The sequence below is a fragment of the Pan troglodytes genome, chromosome 8 (genome assembly GCF_028858775.2).
Source record: "Pan troglodytes isolate AG18354 chromosome 8, NHGRI_mPanTro3-v2.0_pri, whole genome shotgun sequence".
Classification (NCBI taxonomy): Eukaryota; Metazoa; Chordata; class Mammalia; order Primates; family Hominidae; genus Pan; species Pan troglodytes.
The window spans coordinates 135,446,181-135,465,596 of NC_072406.2; the positions used below are offsets into that span (position 1 = coordinate 135,446,181).

The following is a 19,416-nucleotide window of genomic DNA, read 5'->3' on the forward strand; positions in this document are numbered from 1 at the left end:
GGCTTCAGCGGGTGCATGTCAGCTATGCGGTCGGGCGGGTTGGCCCCACTCTAATTAGCCTGGCTTCCCACGTTGACATTTCAGGTACGGGTTCACTGTTGGGTTTCGCGTCTTTTGTAACGGGGAGTGAGAAGGAAGGTGTATGTTATCCATCCAATTCACCTGACTGAGGGGCACTGGGACCCTTGGAGTGAAATCTCTCCAAGATAAATAGATTCCTTATAGCTCTTCATCTAATTGATATCAGGGTGTTTCCTTGATAACTTTGTGCATTGTTTATTTTCTGTGAGTGCCTCCTACTCTTCATACTGTCCTATTAGGAATGCTGCCACCATGGCAACATCAATTTTTCATGCGGGCCCTTAGTATCATTCTCCGTAGAACTTTGGGATAATGCTTCCATGGGGTTCCTTAACCGAGAAACTCCAGAAAAGGCGGTGACATCAGCAAAAGGGAGCCAACTCCTTCCCCGTCTGCCATTTTGTACTCTTGGCCTAACGTTGACTCAAAACAGCAACTTGGAGCCTTCCCTGACCTGTTGGTAAAATATGACTTTGTTTTATTATTAAAAAAATAGAAAGTAGAAAATTAAATTCATTAGCTCCAATTACTAAATGATTCATCTGGCTGGCTAATGAAGCTGAGCATTATGCTAACAAGATAAAGGCAAGAATAACATGTGGGGATGTGCGGCTGCAGGCACGCTGGGCCTGTTCTACTGGAAACGCAAGGCTGAGGAGCTCTGTGCCTTGAGATGGATGGCAAGGTATGGGAGTTGGGGTTGAGAAACAGGAGGCTGTGGGGCTCGATTTTCTTCCCTGGGGGGCCTTGAGGAGGCTGAGTCAGGGACTGGCAACACTTTTGGGTGTTGGGTGAGCCCTGGGCCTTTTTTTTTTCTTTCTGTGTATGGGGACAGCTAGTGGAGACTTCAGTGGGAGGCCTGCATCCATGAGCAGAAACAACAGCAGCAGAAACCATCCCCTGGGCCATTCAGGAAGAAGGTTGGGCTTGTGGCTCAAGGCCCCTTTAGCCTCTGGGGCTTCAAGGAACCTTTGGGCTGGAGATATGGAATCAACAGAAGTGGAGGCTGTGGACAGGGTCCATGTTCCCTATGGTCTCAGCCACTTGCTAAGTCATTGTTAGATCCGGGCTATGGTGATACCAAGAGCTGGCTTCCTGTGGGAAGAATGGGTCCCTGGAGTCACACTTTTGAGCGCAGGCAGGCCCTGCTGAATACTGCTCACGTGAAAGCATTTCCAGACTCTCCTACTCACTTCTGCTGACCTTGGGTCATTGCTGAAGCTGCCAGCTACTGTCAATCTGATCTCTTACCGTGCTTCATACTGTCTCTAGCCCGCTTCTTTCAATTCTGGCTCCTGCTCTCTGATTCTCCTGGGCACTCATCCCCGACTGGCTGCCAGAGCACGTGGGCCTCCAGCTGCTGTCTGAATGGCCACAGGATGACTCCATTATTATTCCCACCACCTGGACTGAGTTAGTCTGATCCTCATTCTGTTAAAAACACCCATCAAATAGCAAGAAAAACCCAGTTTTAAAAGCCCCCTAGGCCAGGTGCAGTGGCTCAAGCCTGTAATCCCAGCACTTTGGGAGGCTGAGGCAGGTGGATCACTTGAGGTCAGGAGTTCAAGACCACCTGGGCAACATGGTGAAACCCCGTCTCTACCAAAAATACAAAAATTAGCCAGGTGTGGTGGCACGCTCCTGTAGTCCCAGCTATTCCAGAAGCTGAGGCAGGAGAATAGCTTGAAATCTCCCAGAGGGCAGAGGTTGCAGTGAGCTGAGATCGTGCCTGGGCAGCAGAGCGAGACTCTGTCTCAAAAAAAAAAAAAAAACAGTAACAAAAACAAAAAAGCACCCTATTTGTATGCTGCACAGTGAAAGGAATGTAGGACCTTGAGTTTGAACCCCAGCCTCCTACTACTTCTGGCAAGTAACTTCCCCTTTTCTGGGTTGGTGATAACATAGCTTGCTGATATTGGGTGGTTGTGACTGAGGCTCACAGGAAATGGTATCTGCTCCCAGTGTTACGTTATGCATCCATGCTTGCATGGGGGTTCTCTTTCCCATTCTCTAGAACTGTAGAAAAATTGAGCATCTCTTATATCTATCGAGTCCGATCTTCCTAGGAGTTGAGCCCAAGAACTCGGTCAGTGGGTTGTCCCTGCAGAATGTTCCTTAGTGGCTTCCTACACAGTGGACCCAGCACCCGGTGCAGCCAGCCTGTCACCGAGACAGATGGGCAATGCCAAGTGACCCTCACCTAGACTCACAGAGATACGTCACTACCTCCTCGCCTCTCTGAGGATTCGTGCCTGTTTTACTACTGGTACCATCAGAGTTGTTCTACTCTTAGTCATAATTGTCTCAGCACAATTGGTTGAGCACTTACTATATGCCATGACTTTCCACCTGGCATCTGCCTTTAGGCATTCCTTTATCATCCAACTCCTGCTTTGGGAAAATTTGTTTCTGTCTGTCTCCAAGATACAAAATCAAAAAGGTGTTTTAATCCTGAGGAAGAGTGTGAGTCTGGGAAAATTTTGGATCACCGAGGTGCAGCCATACCTTCCACAGCCATCACTGTTGCTTACAACTCACATGCCAAGAATTGCAAGATGAAGATGGTGATCAGGAGGCATGACTTGGTAATACTGCTGAGGCTGGGAGTCTCTGGGAAATTCTGAGTGTGGGCAATGATTGTGGCAATCTGGTTCCCACAGGCATTAATGGCTTTTTTTTTTTTAACTAAAAGATTAGAATTTGCAAAATTATGTTAAACCAATTAACAAGGGGAATGGATTTAGGACCACATGTAAAATGATACTTTCCCCAATATAGCTTAATAGAAACTTGTCATTTGTAGGTGGAAAAAACCTTCATATTCCTATTCCCAGGAAGTCAATGGAAAATGAAAGTCGATGGAAAATAAAGTTAATATCTATGTAAAGCTTAAAATTAAAAACTGAATATTAAAAAGAAACATGAATAATATGCTTCTTTGGAGTTTGGGGTTTTGCTATGGTTGTTGTTGTTGCTGTTGTTTTTCTTTTAGTAACTACTTGGTTAGTGTAAAACAGAGAGGAGAATTAGGAGAGGCAGATGGCAGAGAGGTCTGCCATGGAAGATTCATGGATGACAGGAGAGGCTGTGTTCCAGAATGCAAGGTGAACAGGCTTTACACACACAGTTTGGGATGCCTCTTGGGTACCACTTGGCAGGGCTGTTAGGAGGGCTGGTCCCACGCTCCAAGTTCTAAGCAAAGCTTGAGCATTCAGGCCAGGTCTGCAGCCCAGGAAGTTTACACACAAACACATGAGTCAAGAAGAGCTTCAAGGACAGGGTGGGCAGTGGGTCAGGGGGCAGGTAGCCAGGCAAGGGCAAGGCTGACTGGCAGGCGAGCACCAGAAAGGGAGGCATCCAGACTCCTTGACCTTCTTGATGTATGTCTGTGACCCTCGTTCCAGGAAGAAGAGCCCAAGGACCGTAGCAAGGCCCTGATTCTGGGAGACAAGAGAACACGCTGACTTAGAATGCTTGTCTCTGCATCCTGGTCAGAAAGTAGATAGACGACACTTTCATCTCCGACTGGATTTTGGTGAGAGATGGGCAAACCCCCGGCTCTAGGCTGGAGCAGCAGCTCTTGTATCCACACAAAATCAGGACTGGTGGAGGGAGCCATCTTCAAATATAAATTTGGTCAGTTTAACAATCAGAGATTTGAAAAACACAGAAGTGAACATTTCTGATCAATGACACTGCTGATCTGATGCATCATAACAGAAACCAGTCATCAAGGTACAACAAACTGTTCCAATCCACTGAGAAATGGCTTGTTTGTGGGCTCCCAGTTTAAATGCTCACAAACCTGGGAGGCTGGTTGATCAGGGTTGGGAGGGAGGGTCTAGCCATAGCTCAGCAGCTTCCCTAAGGTTGTTGTGCAGGTCCCTAGCTGGCTTAGTTTGGGCTGATGTCTTTTACGTGTAGTTCTAGATGGTTTGAACATATTGGCTGTTTCTTGTTTTCTTCTGTTTAAGCGTCTTTTGGCAATGCACTCCTTGGGTTTGGAAGCTTCCCTCCAAGATGCTGAGCCCAATGTTTGGGGAAAGCCAGGGAAACAGATGCTGGGTCAGTGCTGCTCCCACCTCCTCTGCTCCCCTCCTGAGGGCTCCACTGAGTCACCAGCCAGCAAACAGCCCATGCGCCCTGGAGCAGATGGACTGTGGGTACACGAGCCTCTGAACTCTTGGGCAGCATGGGCACCACATCCTTTTGGCCTCACCCAATGACCTGGCTGTAAGTATATCACTTGTGTCCCAGAGGGAGCTTGGGTACCAGGTGGTCATGACTCTGTTCTTTCATTGTCCCTGGGTGAATAGGGTGAGGAAATGGCCCTTGCTGTCCCCAGTGCCTGCAGTGCTTGGTCCCTTACTCTTCTCCAGTCTTTGCTCAGTTGTCAGCTCATCTGAGAGGCCTTCCTGACCACTTGCTCAAAATAACAACCCTCCCTGCCACCCATGTCTTCTTTTTCTCTGTGAAGTTATCACCAACTGGTACACTGTATGTTCTACCTTCTGTCTCTTCTCTCTAGAATGCAGTCTCCATGAGGGCAGGGCTTTTGGTCTGGCTCATTCACGGCTGTTTTCCTAACACCTAGAACACAGTCTGTCACACAGCACATCATTAATGAAGATCCAGGCAATGAACTCATAAATGGCCTTAAGGAGAATTTGGTTGTAAGAGGCCTGGGTGGCGCTGTGTTAAGGCCCCAACCCATCCTTCAACAGAAAGTGCCCTTGGCCATTTTCAGCATTCATATTTGCTGTGGGGACTCTGGGGCCTGGCATGTCCCTCTTCTCCTCTCACATCCCCATCCTGTGGATTGCCATGGGCTACTTTGCGAATGGGCAAGAAAGTCATAAAGCACTCATTAAAGCAAGAGAGGGAATTGGTCAGCCCACCCAATCCAGACTGGCTCAGCTGACCCCTAATTTATCAATTTCATTCATGCAACAAGTATTGAGTGGGGTGCTGTGCTGGACATGGGGGTGTAACAATGAGTGGAGATCCACTGGCTCACCCTTCCACAGTGGAGCTAGATGCTGATAAAAATAACCATGGAATTAGAAACATTTTTGCATGTAATCAGAAGGACAAGAGGGGCAATCAAGGGGCTGGGTGATAATAGATCACAAAGGCTTGGGTTGGTGGGTGGTGGAGGTGTCCAGGCAGGCTTCCCCAAGGAAGTGACATGTGAGTTGGGATCTGAAGGTGGGCCCGTGAAGGGGCTATAGGGGGAGAACATTCCAGGAAAAGATAACAAAATGTGGGAAGACCCTGAGGTAGGAAGGATTGTGGTGCAATTGAGGAATTAGGCAAAGGATGGCAATTTCTTCTTCCCTTCAGCCCCATCCTTGTAAGAAACATCTGCCTCTTTTTTTCTGGGGTCAAGGTTTTGAGATGAACTTGCCTGTTCCCAGACTCTCTGAACCTGGCCATCTGTGCCTTCAGAAGGTTCTTTGCAGCTTTTGGATATCCGTGCCTTTCCCAGGCTCCTTGTGCTTAGGAAAAGGCCCAGCCGGGGAAGAAGTAAGGCCAATCCTTCCCTGCGCCTGGATATCTTTTTGCCTCTGCTCCACAGAGCAGCTTACATCATAGCGCCTCTGGGAGAGCCCCCATGGCCTCTCAGCTCCATTTCTTGAGGAAATTTTCAATTAAAGGGTAATTGAGCCAGAGGTGTGAAAACAAACTGCCACCCGATTGACGCAGCAATGCGCCTTTTACTGGCTGAGGGCTAGAGCGTGGGATTAACATTCTAGAGCTTCTAACAGAGCAAGCCTTTTAAAAACCTATAAGATACATATGCTAATTATTTAATTATATAGTTAGGCCTGAGTTGTGAAAATTTCTATCTGGGGAATTACAGTGCATAATGCTTCAATGAATGGCTTTAGAGATCCGTTTTCTAAAATGAGATTCTCTGTGTGACTGTTATGAGCAATGGCGCCATTTTGGTGGATGGGCAGTGTGGCTTTCCCAGTGACCAGACGTTGATCTCGGTGGTGATTTGAAAACAATTATCCTTGACCACACAGAAGGGAGGAGATAGTGTTCCCCACACTCCCCGCTGCCAGGGCGGAGATCCTCTCCATGTCATGGTGCCATCTTCCTAGCAAGAGTAGAAAGAAATGCCATCCTGCCTGGGTCACCTGCAGGCAGGTAGGATCTATTTTCACAGTCATGGATACCTCCACCTCCCGCAGAGATTCAGCCCCATTACAGGGTAAGGCCTGTGTATACATTATATGTGTAGGGGATGAAGCCTAAATAACCCTCACAAAGGTATTTTCTGAGCACCTACTGAATACCAGGCCTTCTGTGAGAGTTCCTGCCTTCAAGGGGTTCCCAGGTGGTAGGGGAAAGAGCAAGAGAGCAAGAAATGAGCTCTAAGTGTGACAAGGGCTGGTGCAGGGTCTGGATGCATGGCTGCCTTTCTGTCCTGGACACCACCCAGGCCTCAGAGAGTGGCTCCTGGCCTGGAGTTCTCAGATATTTAGAAAACCAAGGAGGTTAAATGGGGTTGAGGGGAGGGATAAGGAAGAGGACAGGAATAATTTTAGTATTTCTAAATCCCTAGTGCCAGCCTACATTTCCTGGTGCTAAGGGATTACTCACAAATAAAAAATGTTACTTATGAAAAAAGTCAGGGGCTGAAATGGTGTTGGTTTGGTGTGATCAGATAGATCATCCAGATCAAGAGTACAGAAGGTCTTGTTACACACACAGTTTTTGAAAGTGTAGCTACTGTGGCCTACCTCATCAACTTGAAGTATAGATCATTAACTTTTCAAATTCAAATGGGCGTGAGCACAGACTGGCCACATCAACTGCAAGTACAGTGTCTCTCTTGGGATTTTTTCTTTTTCCTTGGATTGGCTAAGTGTTCAAAGAGGTGAGGCCTGCTGGGAAGGTTGTACAGACAGAGAACTGGGGAAGCTGGCCAGTCCTTCAGGGATTGGTAAAAGGGGTTAGTATGAGGCTGTGGGTGCTTCCATCTTTGCTACAGGCATCATTGTTGTGGACTGGGCTTGTGCTGTCTGGTGCTCTTGTCTGTGGCCAGGATGAGGCCGATGATGGCCTGGACTACTACATAGGAAGCAGCAACTCAGCCAGCCCTGCATGTTTAGCCTTCCTTGAGCTCAGGGTCCCACAGGCTCACCCATGCTTTTCCCTCTGCCAGAAACATATTCTCTCTTCTCTGACCCCAGCCGCCTGCTCCTGGATAATTCTCACAATCTTCCAATTGTTGGCCCAAATATCACTCCTCCCTGCCTACCTATGCCCACGGCTCTGCAGGTGTCATGGCTGTTCTGAGAGGGGTCAATACAGTTACACATAAAACACACCTTTCCTCAGTGCACCTCCATTCATATCACAGAATGGAACCTGTGTTTTGATTCACCAGGTTCCAAACACTCTTTTTTGTAGAATTTGAGAAGTGACATTTCTGAGCCTATTGAGGCCTGATAGGAATATCCAGCCCTGAAAACTAGAAACAAGCTGTCGGTGAAAATGCTTTGTGATGTGCTGTTTCATATCTGGCCAAGACTGGTGTGGGATGTATGCTCTTGTCCCCAGCAGCTCCCACAGTGCCTGGTCCATGGTAATAACTCCACTCTTGGGAGTTTTTCAGTCTCTTTGGGAAGTAAATGACCTACCAAGCTATTGCGTGGACCTGTGTCCCCACAATTAAGCATGTGCGGACTTTCAGCATGTGAAGTTAAGCATGAGTAAGTTAGACTCTTCTCATTCACATAAATGGTGGTCCAAACTTCTCCCCCAGAATATCCTCATCTTCCTCTTACAAGCTTGGTAGCTCCTTAGACCATGGCACCAAAACAACCAGTGGCTGGATTCGAAACCCTAGATCACAGCAGACTGGCACTCGGGAGGTGGCACTTTGTTTCATGAGCCGATTTTTCACATCTAAACTAGCTGTTTGGCATGGTGTGGACAAAACCCAAGAAAAAGCAATAATTGAGTATTGAACCATTGTCTTTGAATGACTAATTTGACCATAAATCCTCCTGTCCCATGACAGAAGCACTCACCAGTGGAAATACCTGAAGAAGGAACTGTTTGCTTGGACTAATGGTTGCTGATCTGTGTGGTCTATGTAATCCGCACCACAGTCTAACTTTCCCTTTTACGTGGTGATGTATTTTATATGGAAACAAACCAACAGATGTCTTTAACACTTTAATCCTAACATAGCCAAATTCAAGATTCTTGCCATCTAGTTTGAATAAAGGCTAACCTAAGCAGAGGCCATGAAACATCACAGGGCCTCATTGCTAAATGCTTCATGCTTGAGAGGAAGGTGGTCTTGAGGTTCTTGGCTGTGTGTCCCAGCGTCTTTTCCCTTCCCCCTCCTTTTGTGGTAACAATCCCTCCTTCCTGTGGGGACCTCTTCTGTGCTCCAGGCCACCCAGGTGGGGCTGTGAGCTCCAGTGTGCTACGCCTTTCTGGCCACAGGGAGAAGTGTGTGACCCCACATCATTCAGGGGCCACAGTGTAGCCTCCAGACATAGTGGTGAATCCCAGGAGTAGACTGTGGCTCTCCTAGATTTGGTGGGTGCCTCAGATGCCTCCTGAGTCTGCCCCAGGGTGAATGTAAGGATGGTAGAAGAAAGAAACTATCTCTCTTTTGCTCCCTCTGGGGGGTGGCTAGGCTGGGGCTGCTGGCAGCCATGGTCCCCACCCCATGGGAAAGGCCCATCTGTTGCTGGAGAGAGCGAAGGACACACATGGGGAAGCTGAAACAAAGGGAAGTGAGTGGTTGGCTGGTTGAATGGATGGGGATGGGTCCGAGAGACAGAGGTGGAGACAGAGGTGGAAAGAAAGACAAAGAGAAGTTGAGAGCCTCTCTTCCCCCAGGTTCACTGGCCTGCCCACAAGTGGGCTGCAGATTCCACTGCAAGGTGGTGATTCTTCAGCTCATTTTTCATTTTGGGTTCACCCAGTATTCCTCATAGCCTAATAAATTGCCTTTATTTGCAAGGTAGTTTGAGGAAGGTTGTGATCACTTGAGAAAAAAGGAGCTCTAATACTCAGAAAGAAATCTCTAGAAAACAGAAAATGCCTTTTAGTTGAGCAACATTACAAGATACCTTCAGAAGGGGCCCACTGTGGTGCTCCCAACATCTTGAATGCCCGTGCTGGGAAGGACCAACGCTGCCATCCAGCCAGCCTTCCCCAAATGGGGACAGTGGGATACAGTAGTTTTGTGTGATTTAAAAGATTTTTTTTTTTGGGAAATGTTTGGCAGTGGAGGCAGTGGGAAAAGATGAGTCAAATGAAGCTGTTTAGTAGGTTTCTTTACTGCAGGCCTTCTCAGAGCCTTTACAATGCTAAGGTACAGTGTGAGTCTTCAAGAGGAGGATAGAAAATGCAGTGTTTCCCCAAACATTTCATCATGAGAACCTCTACAATTCATTAACATTGCATAATAGTAATGTGGTTCAAGCCACTACATTAGTGGCGGAGACTCAGGGACATTGGGGTAACACGGTTACTGCCTGACCTTGAAACTGGAGCCCACCAGGGTTTTCCCATCATCTTCACCTTCTCTCTTGCCAATGTGCTGCAGAAACAGACATGCCAGTCTAACAAGGAGGGACCCTGCTGGCAAGGCCCTTGCCTCTCAGCAAAGGTGGTGCAAGTCTCTGGCAGTAACAGTAAAACATTGGCTGGGACAGGCAAACAGCCAGGCCTAAAAGGGACTGCACCAGAGCATTCTCATCTAATTCTAACAAGCATCATAGTAGTCCCCAGGAGAGCGGGGCCTTGGTGACGTATGGCCACTATTACAGCACCCAGTTGGCCAAATGTCTCCAACTTTGATGGACGTTCATCTGGAAGGTCATTACCACAGGCATTGGAAATGCCCTCTAATTCTAGAAACTCTAAATAATTCATATTGGCAGCTGAGAAAAAAATTCAAGGCCAGCCTGTGTTAATTTACTTAAAGTGAATTTTGACTTTTTGTTGTTGTTTGGTGTTGTGGACCAAGTTATGGCAAAGCAGTGGAACGGTGTTGTGGTTTTGTTCTCCTGTACATAAAAATCAGCAGATATCACCGTACAATGGTGCATTATTGTTCAAACTGGGAAAACTACACAGTGCACTAAATGATGCTTTTTCTCTTTTTTTCTAATTTTGGGGTCAGTATTCCTCAATATGATACTTCCAGGTATGCCTGTGCATGTGTGTGATTCCTTGGGGCCATCCTACAGCAATTATTTGAATGTTTCCTTGGGATTTCTAGCTGTAGAGACCAGAAAGGTCATTAGGGTTGAGGAAGAAGTCCCAGTATAATACCCCCAATGCCATTCTGTAACTGCTCTCAGGAGTGGATCTGAGTCAGTCAACTCGAAAGCCTGTAATAAAAGTGAAAAGGAGATGAGGGCAACCTTGGGGTCCACCTGGAAACCGGAAACCTGATGTGGAATGTGAGCAACTGAGGGCTGGAGAGACTCATCTTAGATGAAAGTGTAGGTTGAATGGAGGCAATTAGCATCATGGACATATAATGATAACAACTACAAGACAACAACCACAACAGCAAGCAATAAAGGGCACTTTCCATGTGCCTGAGGCTGTACTGCACAATTTATATGGAAAGGGCTTGGCCTTTGGGGCACGGAGAACTAGGTTCAAATGTCAGCTCTCCTACCCATGTGTTCAGTGGCAAACCCATGAGGCTCAGCTTCATTGAACCTTAGTTTCCCCTCCTGCAAATGGGGATAACAAGAGCTTCCTTGTGAAGTTATTGTCAAATATAAATTCATGCATTTGAGACATTTTAAAGCAGGTGCATTGCACCTGACACCCAGTGGGTGCCCTCAGCAGGGACCAGTGGTGTTGGTTCTCAGTGTCAGATGAAGCCTTGTGGAAGTAAGGTCAGAGTTCAATCTTTGAATGTGCCTGGAATCGGGACTTGGGGCAGGCTTGGGAACATGGTCTGCCCTAAATGTAACCTGCAGCTCTGGCGCTGGAGGGTCCAAGCTGGTGTTTTTTGTTCACTCCATTTCAAGCTGAGCCTGTGTGATGTGCCAGGCACTCATGTTGGGCACCTGGGACTTAAGGATTAATCAGATATGTTGTCTTTGCATGTGTAGATGGGTCCAAGCAAGACCCGCCTCATCTCCACTCTGAATCTTTCTTGGAAACCTCTTAGAAGACATACCTGGGAGCTCCCACATCTTTCTGCTGTGCAGAGAACATCATGTCCTCATGAAATGAGCCATCTCCATGAAGATACAAAGTCCAGTGCCCAGGAAGCAGTCAGCCCTGACACGCTGGACTTCACCAGGCCAGCAAAGCAGAACCAAAGGAACGGATTGGCAATTGTCTGCATAATCCAGACAAAAGTGGATTGTTTTTTCTTTTTTCTTTCTGGTCCTGAATAGTCCAAGTCACTGGGGCTGTTCTCTCTGCTCTTAGAGAAAGAACCACCAGGACCCCATCTAAGTGTCCCTTTGTTAACCAAAGGCCCCAGCTCCCATGCCTTATTAGGGCGGTAAACAGAGAGATGGTGTATCATAGAGGCTGTTGTCCCTCTGCCAGCATTAGATAATTCTAGTAGCTGCTTGATGGGGTAAAGCAATTACGATGCATTTTTCATTCAATCAACCGAATCAATTAATTGCCTTACTCACATAGGAACAACAAAAAAACAAATCCCAAAGCCTTCTTGTTAAACAGTAAGCACGCTAGATAGGCTGCTTTTAAATCCAACATTTACATGAAATTATCTTCTTATATAATTAACAGCTACCAGTTAATAAACATGCCTCAGATAAAAGAATAGCCCTATAAATGAACAAAATGAAACAGCACCATTTAGCATACTGAAGGTAATAGGGCAGGCAGGTTCCATCAGGGCTGAGAGGCCTGCTGAAGATCCTTCCGCAAGAGCTGTTCCTTGAGTCTGTGTAGACAGTTGGAAATTAGAGTGAGAGAGGAGAAGGAATAATGAAGAAGGCTGCCATTTAAAAATCTCTTGCCTGAAAACTAGGCCGGGCGCGGTGGCTCACTTGAGGTCAGGAGTCGAGACCAGCCTGGCCAACCTGGCGAAACCCCGTCTCTACTAAAAATACAAAAATTAGCAGGACGTGGCACACATCTGTAATCCCAGCTACTCAGGAAGCTGAGGCATGAGAGTCCGTTGAACCTGGGAGGCAGAGGTTGCAGTGACTTGAGATCGCGCCATTGCACTCCAGTCTGGGCAACCAAACAAGACCCTGGCTCAAAAAAAAAAAAAAAAAAAAAAAAAAAAAAAAAAGAAAGAAAGAAAGAAAGAAAAATCTCCTGGATGGAAAACCATATTGCACTTCCTCAGAACTGTGTGTATGGTAAGCCCCTCTTTGAAAGTTCTTTATATATTGGTAAATATTTTGTTCCTTCCAATAGCAAAAGATCTAAATTTCATGGATTTCCCACAAACTTGAGGATGGTGTTGGTACAGAGGTCCTCCTAAGCACTCCTGCCGTGTGGTGGGCCCAGCACACCGTAGGAATGGCTGCAGCATTTGAAATGAAAAGGCCGGCATTACTCCTTGGGAGCTTTTTTGCAAACAAGCGTGTAAAAAGAGCCATGCTGCAGCAGCTCTGGGTGAGATTTTACCCAAGGGGATTCTACAAAGTGGGAGGCAAACCATTCCACCTCTAGAATGCAATATTTATGCCCCCATCAGAGGACGCTCATGACCTTTTTTTTCCAGTTGTAATGGAAAAAAAGGGATATATATTGAAGAAAAAAATTTTAAGGAAAATCTCTCTCCTGATAAAGAGGGGGACTCTCAAATGCCAAAACAAAACCCAAGATGGGGGACACCCCATTTAGGTATTTTGAAGTGGTGATTTCTCTGCTGCCGATAGAACCTGGCAGAACATTCTATCTACTTGGTGGGGAAATGGTTTTATGTCAGGCTAGGGTGATTTGTGTGATATTTCGGTGCCATTATGTCCCAGTTCTTAGTCTTATCCCAATAACTCAGGGGCTCTATTCATAATGGCCGGGATCCTCTGGAACTCTGAGGAGGTGAAACCATCTAATCATAGGAGTCTGCAGTGAGAGGGGCCTGGCCAGCCCTCTGTTGACATCGCCTGTGCTGTCCCAGCAGACATTACAAGGACACAGCAATTTCCAAGTGACCCTTTTTCTGCAGTGTGGGGCTCTCAACCTTAGTCACTGCAGCGTGGGAAGACTTCACTCTGAATAAGCAATGCCTCCTGAATGAGTCTGTCCCTTTTCTGAAAAAACAAAAGAAAAAACAAAAAAACACCCCCAAACCAAAAAAAAAAAAACAACCAACAAAAACAGCTCAATGATGGGGAGGGGAGGTGGTCTCGTCTCGAATCTAGAATACAGCTGTGAATACCTGAGATGGAAGTCTTTTCCCTTTTATAGTGTGATCAAACAAGATAATGGAAGGCAAAGTGCTCCGGGAACTATCCCCAGCCACTACAATGGAAGATAATTAGTGTCATCATTTTCTATTTGCAACATAAACTCAATCTACTTTCCTGGTACCTCCATAGGTGATGCGCCTGATCCAGGTGTGAAAATTGTAGCTCTCCTGGTTACGTCAGTCCCTTTGTTTGTCTGCAACCAGCCAGAAGCTGGGGGTGGGGTCATTCTGCTCTTCTTCAAGGCTTCATCTGAAGATGTGCGAATGTTTTCTCCTGCTTAACTCTGTCTGCACCCTTGATATCCCGAGGAAGACCACTGCTCTATAATCTATTCTGGGGGTGGGTGGGAATAATACTTTTTTTTTTTTTTTTTGAGTGCTCACTATGAGCTTGGCACAGGGCTGAGCTTTTCACAACCTTTATCTCATGGTATTCTCATGACAGTCCCACCAGGGCAACTACTATTATCATCTCCATTTTACAGATGAGGACATGAGGGAGTTTCCAGGGGTGGTAAAGATCTGTTTCATGATCTGGGTGCTGGTTGCATGGGTGTGCTGTGTTTGTGAGAATGTCAAACATCTGTGAGAGGGGCTCTTTACAGAATACATGTTATAGTTCAATACAAGGTAAAAAGGAAGTTAAGGCCACTAAAAAAGTGGCTGTTTGCCAGTGTCGCTGGTTAAATGGTGGCCCTCAAAAGACGTGTCCATGTCTTAACCCTTGGAACCTGTGGATGTGACTTATGTGGAAATGGGTTTTTGAAGATGAGATCACCCTGGATTATCCAGGTGGGCCCTAAATCTAAAGATAAGTATCCTTAGAAGAGACACAGGGGGAGAAGAGGGGAAGTACTTGTGAAGACAGGCAGAGTGGAGTGATGATGTGGCCACAAGCCAAGGAATGGCAGGGGCCACCAGAAGCTGGAAGAGGCAACAAAAGATCCTCTTCAGAGGGAACCTGGCCCTGTGATACCTTGATTTTGAATTTCCGGCCTCCAAAACTGTGACAGAATCCATTTCCATTGTAAGCCAAGCAGTTTGTGGTCATTTGTTATGGCAGTCCTGGGAAACTAATACAGCCAGATAAACTTGGTCCTCTGTGGGCATGAGTACAGGAGATTTTTCCTGTAGGAGGTAGGAGTATTTCATGTGATGAGTTCAAAACCTCATTCTGGGTTTCTTGTGGAGAATGGATAGGAGAGACAGGAGGCAGGGAAACCAGCTTTGTCCTTTACTGTATAAAAAACACAACCTCATGCATCAATTCCTTTTCAAAATGCCATTTTCTTTTCCGACCAAAATTCACCCAGGAGGTTGGAAAGAAGAAAAGAAAGTGGTCAACTCCCTCCTTTGGATGTGAGGCAGAGTAGTCAACGTTGCTTTCTTAACTTCAATGTTATTGAGGTATAAACTACATAAAGTAAGAGCGCAGATCTTATCTGTACACTTGGATAGTTTTGATGAACCTACACAGTAGACCGTCACGTAACCAACCCCTTGGTCAGCATTTCCAGCATCTCACATCCTGCCCCAATCAACCACTGATCTGATTTCTTTGAGCATAGACTAATTTTGCCTGTTCTTGAACAAACTCCCTATAAATGAAATAATACATTTTCTACTCTTGTGTCTGGCTTATTTCATTCAGTATAATATTTTTAGAAATTCATTCATGTTCTCACTCTGTACTTTGTACATTTTTATTGCTGGGTAGCATTCCATTGAGTGAATATACCACAGTTTATCAGTTCTCTTGTTGATATAAATAACATTTTGGTTATTTTCAGTGTTTTCAATAGTGAATAAAGCAGCCACTAACATTGTTTGTGTGGACATATGCTTTTATTTCTCTTGGGTAAGTGCTTAGGAAGATAAGTGGATTATAATCTGTATAAGAGGCACCCAGTGGTTTTGCAAAGTGGTTGTATCTTTTTACAGTCACACTAGCAGTATATGAAAGTTCCAGTTGCTTCACATCCTTGGCAACACTTGGTATTGTCAGTCTCTAATTTTAGACATTCTAGGGAATAAAAAGTGGTGTCTCATTGTGGATTTCATTTGCATGTAGCTAACAACTAATGATGTTGAACAACAACTTTTCATGTGCTTTTTGGCCATTTGTTTATCTTCTCTGGTGAAGGGCCTGGTCAAGTCTGTTGCTCATTTTATTTATTGGGTGGTTTCTCTTATTATTGAGTTGTAAGTGTTCTTTATATATTGTGGATATAGGACCTTTGTCAGATTGTGTATTGAAATATTTTCTCTCAATTTGTGGCTCGTCTTTTTCTTTTTTTTTTTTTTTTGAGACAGAGTCACTATCACTCAGGTTGGAATGCAGTGGTGTGATTTTGGCTCACTTCAGCCTCTGCCTCCTGGGTTCAAGGGATTCTCCTGCCTCAGCCTCCTGAGTAGCTGGGATTACAGGCGAGTGCCACCATGCCCAGCTAAGTTTTGTATTTTTAGTAGGGACAGGGTTTCACTATGTTGGCCAGGTGGGTCTCAAACTCCTGACCTCAAGTGATTCACCCACCTCAGGCTCCCAAAGTGCTTGGATTACAGGCATGAGCCAGCATGCCTGGCAGTCTTTTCATTTTTAACATGATTTCTTTTGAAGAGCAGAATTTCAAATTTTGGTGAAGTCAAATTTATGATTTCATTCTTTTAGGGTTAATATTTTTTTGTGTCCTGTCTCAGAAATATTTGCCTACCTCAAGATCACAAAGATTTTTCTCCCAGATTTATTTTAATCTTTGCTTTTGCATTTAGGTCTCTTTTGAATTAATTTTGTGTATGGTGTGAGGTAGGCATCCAGGTTCATTGATGATTTTCAACTGAATTGAAAGGCACAGGTGTACAAGTGAAAAGGCAGGTGAGGGTGATGTTGGTTTTCAATCATAAATTTACCATTTATTTTGAGAATTTACTGGGTACCAGTCACTGTGCTAAGCTCTAGGGTTTCATAATGGTGGCAATATGGATATGTCTCCTGCCTGTATGGAGTTTATTATCTAGAGAATAGACAGACACACATGAAGGAGTCACACAAATAAATATGAAAAGACTACTGTGGTAGGAATAGAAAATAGAGGTCCCTAGTGTTACATATAACAGAGAAGACTTTGCATGATGACATGAAGACATCATGGTTGAGTTGAGATTTGAAGGAGAAATAGGTAACTAGGCAAATGGGTGGTGGTGGTGGAGAGTGCAAGGGCATCAGGCAGGGGAGGAAGATGGGCTGAAAGACCTGGGTGTGTTTATGTTTCTGGCTGGAGGCCCCAAATCTGAGGTTTTGTAGGCAGTGCTGAGAATTTTGCTTTGATCCTTAGAATAGTGGGAGGGCAATGAAGGGTTTGAAAGTGTGCGTCTGCACGTGCATGTGTGTGTGTGTAAGTGTGCATTTTGCACACATTTCTCCTCTGCACAGGGAGGTCAGGCCAGAAGGCTGGTGTTGATGGGGGTGTGGTTCTTGGGGAGACTTTGTGTTTTGCTGCAGGTGAACCTGGCCTTGGGACAGGAACCATGGTAGATGCAATTGCAGTGACGGCACCAAGGACAGACCCCCAGACCCCACAGGGAACAAGGAGAGGAGGCACTGGGGCCATGTTTGACAGTTTGTGAAGCCTTTTTATACTCATCCTCTTACTTCACTGCACAACAATTTGATGAGAGAGGAATTATTGTTTATATTTCTTAGAGTTTTCTACTTTCCAGAGAAGGAACCTGAGGATGAGAGAAGGTGGGCTGTGCTTGTGATTATTTAACCAGGCAGTGATGACACCAAGATGCGGTCCCTGGTCTTCCTGCTCTAAAGGCCCCCTCTTCCTCCAATATAACCTGTAACCAGGAATCGTGTTATGGGTTAGAGGCATTTTCCCAGGCTCTAAATTCTCCCTGGGCTCCTGCTGCGGGGCCATTCCCTTGGTTCAGAGCAGCTGTTAAGACAACTGGGCCTGGCAGCTTAGGGCCCAACAACAGTCTTGTGTGAAGACTGAAAACCCACCCAATGATTCTCAGTTGCTCTACACCCACCTGGGCAGACCCAGCCAGGAGCCTCCCAGAGGTGTGGTGGAGAGAGCCCCAGACTTGGAGTTGGGCAGACCTGTGCCCCAATCCTGTGCTTCTACCTTGCAGCCATGGCGCTTGGGCAAATCGCTTAGACTTTCTGGGCCTCAGTTTGCTTAATGTGTAGAGGGCAGACTATAGTAGCGTCTACATTACCAGGTAGTTGTGAGAAGAGAATGGGAGAACTGTTTCAGGTGAAAATGCTATCCCTGTCTGGTTCATAGTAGGAGCTTAATAAATGCGAGTTGTTGTGGCAGCAGCATTGTTCTTATCATTTACTAGGGGGAAAAGGTTAGTTGTACAGTTGTGGTGCCATTATCATCATCATTACTAGGGGGAAACAGACACATTGATTTATCCTGGAAAAGTTCTCTTTTCCTGCTGGCCAAACGCCTGACTTGGAACGACACAGAGCTCTGAGGGTGCTTGCAGTTCCACACCATCTGGCTGATTTGTGGTAATAATCTTTTATGTGCATGGAGCATTTTTTCCTTTGCAAAGCACCGTCACATCTCTTATTCCATTTTATCCCCAAACAACCCTCTGAGGTTGGCCGGGCAGGGGTGATTATCCCCGTTTTCTAGATGGAGACTTGTAAAACAAACACAATTTGCCCAAGATCACAAGGAAAGATGGTGATGAAAGGCAGGGTGAGAACTTGGCCAGGTCTCCTAACTTATTTATAGCAGTGTGGGCAAGAGGCATAGGCTGACTCTGCAGCATTCTTTAAGAAATAATTTCAGCAGCCACTGTTTATTGAGTACCTACTGCATACTGGGCCTAAGGGGAGGGTAGGTGTGTCATGTATGTATTTACTCATTTAATCTCCTCACCAATCCCATGGGGCTGATATTGTCCTCATTTTACTTATGAAGAGACCGAATCCCCCAGAAGTTAGGTTAGTGGCCCAAGATCCTTGAGCAGGTGAGTGAGATTTGGGATTTCCATTTGAGCCAAGACAATGGCAAAATTGGCCCTCTCTTTACTCTCCTGTTTGCCCCTGAAAAGAGAAGAGGATGACAAAAAGGTGAGCAGCAGGAACTGCCAGAATGGACATGAGTTTGAGGAGTTTCCTATTTCTAACTGGGCTAAATGAAACCTTTATCTTCATGATGGTCGCTATCATGGCTGGGTTGATGTCTGGGTATCTGTTTAGGAGCTAACAGGTTTAGTTTTATTGTTTTGTCAAAATACTACAGAAATCAATATATCTCCATAATTCAGTGTTATACCAAGAGGCATTTTTTTGCCATATATAGCAAAAATTGTATTATACTTTTGAGATCCTAGGTAATGATGACAAAGTGTTCTGTGTTCAATTCTAGCATTAACGTCTGGTTTGAACAAAGCTTGAAATATGATCTCAGAGCTAAAAGGCTTTAATATTAAGATCTTTAACTGTAATTTATGTGACAGAAGATAGGGTTTAGCATAATAAAATGTAATGGGCTCTTCAAATGAAGAGGACGAGAGACAATTGAAAACAAGGTAAAAATGGTAAATTATAAATAACGGTAAATCTACCTTTATGTTGTTACTTCATTTATTTTTGATTTGTTAGATAGGCTCTATAATTTCTCATTTTCCATGTTTCAGAACAGGGCATTTCTCAAATGGTGCCTATTTGAAATGAGAGCCCAGAATCACCGCTAGCCTTAGCTTGCTATTTAAGGGGTAAGAACATTTCCACCACAGTTCACGTTTTCCATTTATGCTAAGATTTGATCTGATTGATTCTATTGATCTCTTGTTCTCTCTTCCTTTGTCCCTTTTCCCTCTTGATATTTGTGGGTTTATTTATATTTTTCAAATCAGCTTCTACATTTAAATGCCATGATGTAAATTTGTATGCAAGT

At 45.3% G+C, this 19,416-nt stretch overlaps 1 long non-coding RNA gene across 8 annotated transcripts in view; it reads left to right on the forward strand.

Moving 5' to 3' along the window:
- The first annotated feature begins 427 nt into the window (after positions 1-427).
- Positions 428-19,416, forward strand: part of LOC104008323 (uncharacterized) — a 108,909-nt gene continuing 89,920 nt past the window's right edge. Inside the window, exons 1-6 of one of the 8 annotated variants that reach the window (XR_008537497.2) lie at positions 428-766; positions 2,506-2,666; positions 3,074-3,185; positions 3,486-3,816; positions 4,056-4,314; positions 19,157-19,234. This is a non-coding gene — a long non-coding RNA (uncharacterized LOC104008323). Of the gene's footprint in view, positions 767-2,505; positions 2,667-3,073; positions 3,186-3,485; positions 3,817-4,055; positions 4,537-4,609; positions 5,978-19,156; positions 19,235-19,416 lie in introns of those variants that run through there. The other 7 variants (XR_008537500.2, XR_001706892.4, XR_008537501.2 and 4 more) reach the window with 7 other exon arrangements.